The sequence below is a fragment of the Spea bombifrons genome, chromosome 2, assembly GCF_027358695.1.
Source record: "Spea bombifrons isolate aSpeBom1 chromosome 2, aSpeBom1.2.pri, whole genome shotgun sequence".
NCBI classification, from domain to species: domain Eukaryota; kingdom Metazoa; phylum Chordata; class Amphibia; order Anura; family Pelobatidae; genus Spea; species Spea bombifrons.
Window position 1 is genome coordinate 8,245,001 of NC_071088.1, and position 8,899 is coordinate 8,253,899.

At 37.0% G+C, this 8,899-nt stretch overlaps 1 long non-coding RNA gene across 1 annotated transcript; it reads right to left on the reverse strand.

Annotated features, from left to right (window-relative positions):
• Nucleotides 1-1,458: 1,458 nt before the first annotated feature.
• On the reverse strand, nt 1,459-3,069 carry LOC128474529 (uncharacterized). Its single transcript, XR_008346358.1, has 2 exons — nt 2,959-3,069; nt 1,459-1,706 (listed from the first exon to the last, which is right to left on the reverse strand). It is a non-coding gene; the product is annotated as an uncharacterized LOC128474529 (long non-coding RNA).
• Nucleotides 3,070-8,899: the final 5,830 nt, after the last annotated feature.

Consider the following 8,899-nt stretch of genomic DNA (forward strand, 5'->3'; position numbering starts at 1 on the left):
GGTGGAACTTTAATATTATTTTGTATCTCACTTTCTCATATGTTTGGAATATCCTTATGCCTCTTCTATATGCCATAAATAATGCCGAATATGATGGATTTATATGAATCAATAAATAATTATAATATACCTGGGAATGCAGGTATCAGGGTGCAGGTATCACCCAGAGTCTCAGGGTGTTGTTTCCTTGGGTCAGTTTCTTTTTTCTTTGAGAAAGGGAGTGGCATGTGAACATGCTCCTTACCCATCCATGTCCCACTTACTCACTTCTCTTGACCTAAAGGGCATCTGGGGCTAGCCCCGCCCCTGCGGAACGCAAACCTCCTAGGCTAGGAAGATCCCCAGATCGCCTACCCTAGGAAGTTCTTAGATATTATAATAATAGTAACAATCTTGACTCAGGCTTGTAAACTGGAATATCTCATATCATGAAACAGGCACGGCCCTTAGAAACAGTCTTAGGTGTTACTGACTTAATTAGGAATTGAGGCAGTTTAACCTCAACAAGCATTTCCCGCAAGAAGTGGTGATTTGAGGATTATGTCATCGGGAAACCTTGAGAAATCTACAATTCACATTCGGTTATTAAGAGTATACAAAAGCCACGCTTAATTAAAAAAAGAAGGAATCCTGGGGGAAAAAACCAAGAAGTACTGTATTTTCGGCAACTTTTATGTTTATTTTTGTGTAAATTACTGTATTAAACATTCTGGTCCTAATACAATACACCTTTGTTAAATAATCATATTCCCAAGATAGGTCAGTATTATTATCAGATACTTTATCCATAAAAATACATTGCAGAAAATAAAATGTGTTCATAAGGTTTGTAAAAGAATAATTAGAAGAAGTTTGGCCTTTTTGGGGACGTCCAAGATGCGTGAAACAAAAGAAATGGAAGAATTCTGATGTTATACGCCAGTTGCGTATTTTCTTCTCTCGCAGACAAATGTTAAAAGCATCTTGGCCCGGCCATGACATCACTCGTCCCGATAATCAAGATCACGTATCAGCTTATTTTAACAGATGACAAGGAGGGAAATGATAGTAACAACGGTGTTAACGGGGAGGATGACCTTAAATTAGATTTGGAGGCGCTTTTGGAACATCCAGAAATTGGCAACATTCCAAATTGCGGCTGTTCTTAGTAAAACCAAATTGACATTTTGTCTTCTAAAGATGTGAGCAGCACTCATCCTCATGATCTGGGGACATTTTAAAGAAACTGGACCATAGGTAGGCTCAAAACGCATGGAAATTTTGGAAATATTTTTTATGGTAATTTTTTTGGTAGGTTTGGGACTTCTGCCGGTCTGTAAAGCAGGATTGTTCTCAGTGTTCATTAAATGATCAGAAGGTTTTCAGATTGTGGCATTAAACCAACGGTGCTGCGGACCCTCTCCAGAATTATTTTATGTATATATACCACATGGACAAAAGTATTGGGACACCTGGCCATTACCCCAACAGGACTTTAATGACATCATATTCTAAATACATAGACAGTAATATGAAGTTGGCCCCCTTTGCAGATATAACGGCTTCCACTCTCCTGGGAAGGATTTCCACAGGTTTTTGGGTGTTTCTGTGGGGATTTTTGCCCGTTCATCCAGTAGAGCGTTTGTGAGGTCAGGTGCTGATGTTGGACAAGAAGATCCGGCTCTCAATCTCCATTCCAGGTCATCTCAAGCTGAGTTACCCATTTGCTTGGAGCGTTAATCATACCATACGGAAACATAGAATTTGACGGCAGATAAGACCATGTTTAAATTCCCTTACTGTGTTAACATCTACAACTACTTCTGCTGGAAGGCTGTTCCATTTATCTACCACTCTCTCAGTAAAGTAAAGGCCCCTTCCATCATATCTTCAGTCATTGTTACAGGTGTTTGATGCGACTATAACATTCATATTATTAATATATAATATTATTTATATTTATACAGTTTATATGATGGACCGAGTGTTCCTGGTGGATAAATAATAGTACACAGTATGTTCATCTGCTTTAAGAAGTGTCGAGTATTTGTTACGCTGTTACTCCTGCAGGACACCAACCTTTAATGGCTTCTCCCACGATATTCCTTCTGCGTGATTTTCTATTGCTTGCACTTAGTGACAAAGATTCCCTTGCTTACTTATACAATCACAAGGTTGAATCCTTGTTACTGACAGCAAAAAATAGATATTAACGTAAAAAAAAAAAGGGATTTCGTTCAGAATATGTTTATGTCACACCGTATGCCAACAGACATGAAAATAACCCAAAATTTCGGCGTTACTAAATTATATGGAATTGTGAAATACCTTCATACAAATGCTACACGGCAACTATACATACCATACCGTTCAAAAATACAAACCATTATGTGATGCATTCCTTGTTTGTCCATTGTACAGCGCTGCGGAATATGACGGCTCCATATAACAATATAATTTAGTTGGTCAAAAATATTTAATATATATGTATATATATATATATATATATACATACTGTATTTATATATAGTAGTCCTACAAAGGAGCAACACAATAATACTAGAAATAAGTAATTAATGATTTATAACTATTATTTTTTGGGGATATTTTAAAAATGGGGGATATTATAAAAATTTTAACTCATTTGCCCAAAGTGCCTTATTTTAAAAATGAACTTTTGCACGTAGAATGTTCTGTGGCTCCTACATCATACTACAAAAGGAGGGTTGTTTCTCCTCAATTTAAATATACAAAATGCAGTAAAAGAAATCTATAATTCTGGCTGTCCGTAAACTATAGAAGAAAGCGGCTTTTTTGGCAATCGCTAAATAAGTTCCAATAAGCCTGCGATTGGAAAGTCCCTGTACTATGATCATAAAATGTCTTTAGGTGGAAGATATAAACGTTTTATCTCATTTAACGCAGAATTAACATTAATCGTCTTCTAATACTTTTTGATTTATTGACCCAATCTGTTACCTTTATGAGAATCTCTCCCTTCCGCCGTGAAAAGCAGCTTCCACCATGATGAAGAAGCATCGGAATATGTCTGGAATAGCTTTAACTTATCAATTGACCCTTACCTTTGACTCTTATTTTTATCAAATACTGTACTGTTTTTAAATTTTGTATTTGCTTTTTTTTTTTAAAAAAAAAAAAGCCTTGAGAAAAAAAGGTTTCGGCTCAGCTGTTAACACGTTCTGACCTTTGCTCACGTTTGCTGGGGAAAATTAGCTTCTAGCACCCGTCAACATCAATTATTAACTCTTGGATTAATAATTGATAAAAGGGCGCAAATGCATCAGTCTCTGAAAGATAACACTATGAGTGGAAAACGAAGAAAACGAGGCAAACTCCATGATACGGCTTTAATGGTTATGGTTGGAATTAGCGATGCAGATTCCAGTCACTCTAAATGCTTTCTGTTTCCTCTCTAAAACCGCATGCGCTGGGAAGAGTCCTGATAGTTAAATGGAATTCGTGTTGTTATTGATGAAAGGTTCCGTTCCGATTCCCGGCGTAGGACGGAACATCGAGAAATGTGCAGGGGGGACCCTCGAAGGTTTAGGCACCAAAGCCAGGGTTCGCAAGAAAGTTGTGGTTTCAACTCTATTATGATTACTATTACTATTCAAATTTACTATGCTTTATGAATGGCCAACCACCATCAGAGAATCCCGCTGATTTAACATTTCACTATGTTGGGCCACAGTGACATTAGCGATTTGAAACTGCAACTCTCCTGTAAACTGCCACTGCAGGTGTAGTCACTAAACATGGTGTCTGAGGTTTTGTTACATCAAATAAAATCGTATCACTTATAGAACCATTGTGAAGTGCCGATGCCAGCGATCTTCTCCTGTGGGTATGGCTGAGCTTGACCTCCATGATGAGTAGGTTCGTTGATAACCTTGAAGAGCCTTCCCCACATCACCCAAGAGCAGCCGGTGGACGTTGGCTGAGTTGAATGTCCAACTTATTTGGCGATGTTGGGGAGGCAACATTTTCAATTAATTTACCAACTCCTGGTTCAGTAATTAAAGCTTCACCTGTGTATTCGTACCTGCAGGCCAAGGATACTTGGAGTTTGTTTGATAAAAAATTATGTTTTAGATAATTTAACCAGGATGAAAACTAGATAAATGAGTACATTTGAGTAACATGTGAGCTGCTCACAACAATCCCACAGTTAGTGGTGGGTTCTTACATTGTTCAGGCAGTGTCCATAGCTTCTAAAGGAGCTTCCACTATACTCAGACTTCTGCAGGAGAGTTGAGTTGGGTTGACTTCTACATCTTAAAGGATCTGTGAACAGTGCTGTGAAAAAGTATTCGCCACTCCCCATTTTTTTCTATTTTTGGTTATTTGTCACATTTTATGTATACATATATATCATATATATCCATGCGAGTGAACACAAAATGCCGCTTGTAAATGATCGCTTCATTTATTGAAGGTAAAGAGTAAATCTCACCCATGTGAAAAAGTAATCGCCCCCTAAACTTGATAACTGGTTGTGCCACCCATGGAGACAACAATTACCATCAAACGTTTGCGACAACTGGCAATGAGTCGCTTATATCAAGATTCCGGCAGTTATGGCCAATCGCCCAGGTCCTGAAGCAACAAAGCAGCCCCAGACCATCACACAACCACCACCACCGGTACGATGTTCCTATTGTGGAATGCTGTGTTAGCTTTACGGCAGATGTAACAGCACCTATGTCTTCCAAAAAGGTCCACTTTTTACTCATCAGTCCCAAAGGTCATGGGTTCTCCTGGATGAGTGGTCAATGGGCTCTTGGAGGAGCTTTGGTCGGCCGGCCGCTCCTGGGACGGTTCATCACCATTTCAAGTTTTCTCTATTTGTCGCTCTCACCGAGGTTCGCTGGAACCCCAGAGCCGTAGGAATTTCCAGACTGATAGAAGTCAATGACTTTGTTTCTCATCTGTTCCCCAATTTCTTTAGATCGCCGCATCATGTGCTGCTTCTTGAGACCTTTTAGCCGACTTTACTTTGCAACATTACATTACATTAGAACATAGGTCCTATTTGATTGATGTTTAAATTCAATCCAGTGAAACTGAACCAATGTTCAATCAAGAAAGGGACAAATACTTTTTCCAAGCACTGTAGGAGACACCGATCACTCTGTTTTAATGCCAAATAAAAAAAAACTTCTTAATTTTATTAATAATATCTTTTATAAACAAATAAGCATGAAAATCTTCAAAATATTATGAAAATACTTTATTAATTTTTTTTTAGAAAAATTATATAGAACATTATATAGAAATCAGGGCAAATATGTTATTCATAATTAGTCACATTTATAGTAGATGTGGATAATGTATTCCAGCGCTGCGGAATCTGCCGGCGCTTTATAAATAAATGTAATGTAATGATACTTACATTTTTAGAAATCACATTTCTTATTTTTTTTTTTATAAAATAAATCTTACATATATGAATATGGTTTGGAAAAAAACCCCTAAAATGTAAAGTACACTAAATGAGAAAGAGGGAGATATTGGTTGAAGAAAGACATTGCAAACCCACAAAAATGCTATGGTCATTGCAAAAAAAAAGAGCCTTGGTCCTTAAGGATTTAAAATCTTATATTTTTATTACATTGCTTGTTTAGATTTTACTGATTTCCCTGTATTTTGCAGTTAAAATGTCTGTTCAGGCCTGAAGGCTTAACCTTCATCCAAAAACCAACAATATTGGCTTTTCCTTAGCAGAAACAATATAATTTTGCAACAGATTTAATTGTGATGTTAGTACATATAATAAAAACTATAAAGCGTTCACAGCTAAAATACCCTGAACATTAGGAAAGTAAAATGTTGATGCGTTTCCCTCGTTTACATAGAAAAGCTTTGTTTTTTTGGCATCATGTTAGAGTTTCTGTTATATTCAATGTACTGAGAATTGTTATTTCAGCAAACATGTCTTATTTTTAGCGCTGTATAGTTTGGTGCACTATTAGAGATTACCACAGACATAAAGGTTGTTACGATGGTCTAAATGTGGCAGAAACCATGAGTAATATATTATTATTATTATTTATTGATTTATATAGCGCCATCAAATTCCGTAGCCCTGTACAATGGGTAGACAGGACATAACAAGTAGTATGTAACATAACAATATGAGTTACAGAGACAACAGGTGAGGAGGGCCCTGATCCAATGAGCTTACAATCTAGAGGGATAATATACTGGTTTGGCCCAGAGTCTCCAGATGAAGTGCTGCTTCCCCGAGTCTCCAGGTCTGTTTTCTCCAACCTTCCCTTTAATTAAACATCTTACAATTAAAAAAAAGAGAGAGATATTATGAAAATGTATCGAAATGAATTTATTGGGCATGCTACACCGAGATATACTGTGGATTGTTGTTTCAGAATATATTCCATACTTCCCAAGTATCCCTCTTTGACACCTTTATTTCTCTTCATATCCCTTAGTCGTCCACAGAGAGCCCCTTTTATGTTATGGAGTGGAACTTTAGGGCTGTAGAACACTCATACCTATGCAACATTTGGAGCTCCTAGAAAAGAGAGACATCAAGGCACTAAAGAGGGGCAGAAAGCTTAAAATCTCAAAAGAGGGACTGCCCTGCCGGAAAAAGGGACATTTGGGAGGTATGATGTGAACGTTATGAAGGCGTACTTGCCCGTATTACAGTTCACTACGGCGAGTCTACTCAAACAACGATTAGAGAATAATCAGATTTTTTTCCACCTCTTGCTAATGGAGCCCGCGACGTTTTAATTTTCTTTTGGGTTCTCATTTAAAGGAGCAATTTAGTGTTATTGCTGACAAACTGAGCAGTTCAGTCAAACGGAAAAAAGACAAGATCAACCTTAAATTAATCATCAGCACCTCGCGGATGAAAAGGCTTCTAATTGTACATTTTTCACCTCTTGGAAATCAATTATTATTATGTATATCGATGTTATATCACTATGTCACTAGTTCTCTATTTCCCCTGTGCCACCAGGATTTGCATAATACGCCCCAAAATTACTTTTAGCTGAGATTATTCTTTTTATGTTAAACTTGATAAAACTGATATTGCCTGTTAACACATTCACTTACAAAAATGTACCTTAACAGTAAAGATTTGTAGAGTGAGGTTCTAAATCAGCCCTACTCATTGTAGACAAGGAAGAAGATCCTTGAAGGCCAAACGTATCTCCTAAACTGTCCGACACAGAAAAAACTTTGAGAACTGCTGGTGTAACACGACATTTTTTGTGTCTGAGAAAATCCAGTTTTCCTAAATCTTTATTTTTCCGGAATCCCTGAACAATGTATACTATAGTATCTAGGGTTAAAGCAGAACCCAGTGGTATATTTTGTCCAAGGCCTTGGGGTGGCAGGTTTGAGGTGAAGGGGGGGGTCATATGTAAAGGTCGGGTTTCTGTTGGTTTATACTTTTTGTCGATTAAAAATAAACGTTTTTCATAAAATGTGGTTTAGAATAATGTGTCTGTTTGTGTAATTGTATGTGAGACTGATGTTGTGTTGATAAATGGAAGCCATTCTAAGGGTGGTTTTTGTCCCTTCCTTCTACTTATGTTGGATCTCATGCTTACTAAATCTTTTCATAGTTTTCTTTATCTAATTAGCTCTGCATTTGTAAAACTTTTAAAATAAAATCCCAAACCGCCGTAAAATATGGTTATTTGTGATGTCACACAATGGTGGAATCTAAAAAAGCAGTGTGGAATAGGAAGGGATCAGCTCCAGACTGCGAGATCTTGATAATCTGCCCCTTGCCCCCGAGACCCTCAGATTGGGGCAAAACCCTTCAGATTCAGGGTCAAACCTCCTGCGTGATCCACCACTCATTTAGGTGTTTACCTGGCCGATCCAGGTAAAAAATTGGTATATATATATATATATATATATATATATAATATATATAATATATATATATATATATATAATATTTTCTGCAGCAAGAGACTAATAAGAATTCTAGAATGTTTTAATATATTTGCCCATGAATACTTGGAACTCTTCATTGAATTTTAATCCATCACTTCATAGGAATCTATTCACCATGGGGAGGAACATTTAAACATGACCATACTAAGTCAATACGTCTTAAATTCCTAATTTATTGCTTGATAAACATGTCAGGTTCCTCGTCAGTGCGAGTACATAGCTGCTGATGTGGAATATTTTATCATTAATGAAAAACAAATGGGGAAACTAGAGAGGAACAAAACAATACTATTTTACGACTAAAGGATGTTTTTTTTTTCTTCGTCTTGGCCAACATGTTGGAAGCTGAACTAAAAGACGACACAAAGTTCTGAAAATAGCTTGAAACGTGCTTTTAGCATGGCTATAAAATGATCGCTAACTCGGCAAATTTTATTTTCCTTACGGCAAAAAAAGTGACAATGAAAAAAATGAAAAAAACACAACAAATGAAAGAAAAGAAGGTAAACTAAGGAAACCTTCACCCAAAAAAACTTCCGCTACCCTACATTTGTCAGCCATATGCACCAAATGAATGTGTATGAGTTCCAATGTACTGGTCAGCTTCGATGTTCATGGGTGAGGGGGGGGACTGCTAAAGAAGGTTACAGGATAATTATGTTTTTACCCATTGTACAGCGCTATATAAAACAATAAATAATAATAATAATAACAACAAGACATTTTATTAACTCTAACGCAGCTTGGAAGAAAAGAATAACGTGTGAGTTATGAATGAAGGTAAATTTAAAGTGCCACAAAACCTTATAAGTACCCTTTCCTTCTTCTGAAGAAGCCAAATGTATTTTTCCATTACCCTTGGAACGTTGAAGAAGCAGCTTGTACATTATCAAGATGGTGATACAGTCATTCACAGCTCTTTAAGCTGGTGAGTCTATTTTGACCCCGATTTATAGTCCGC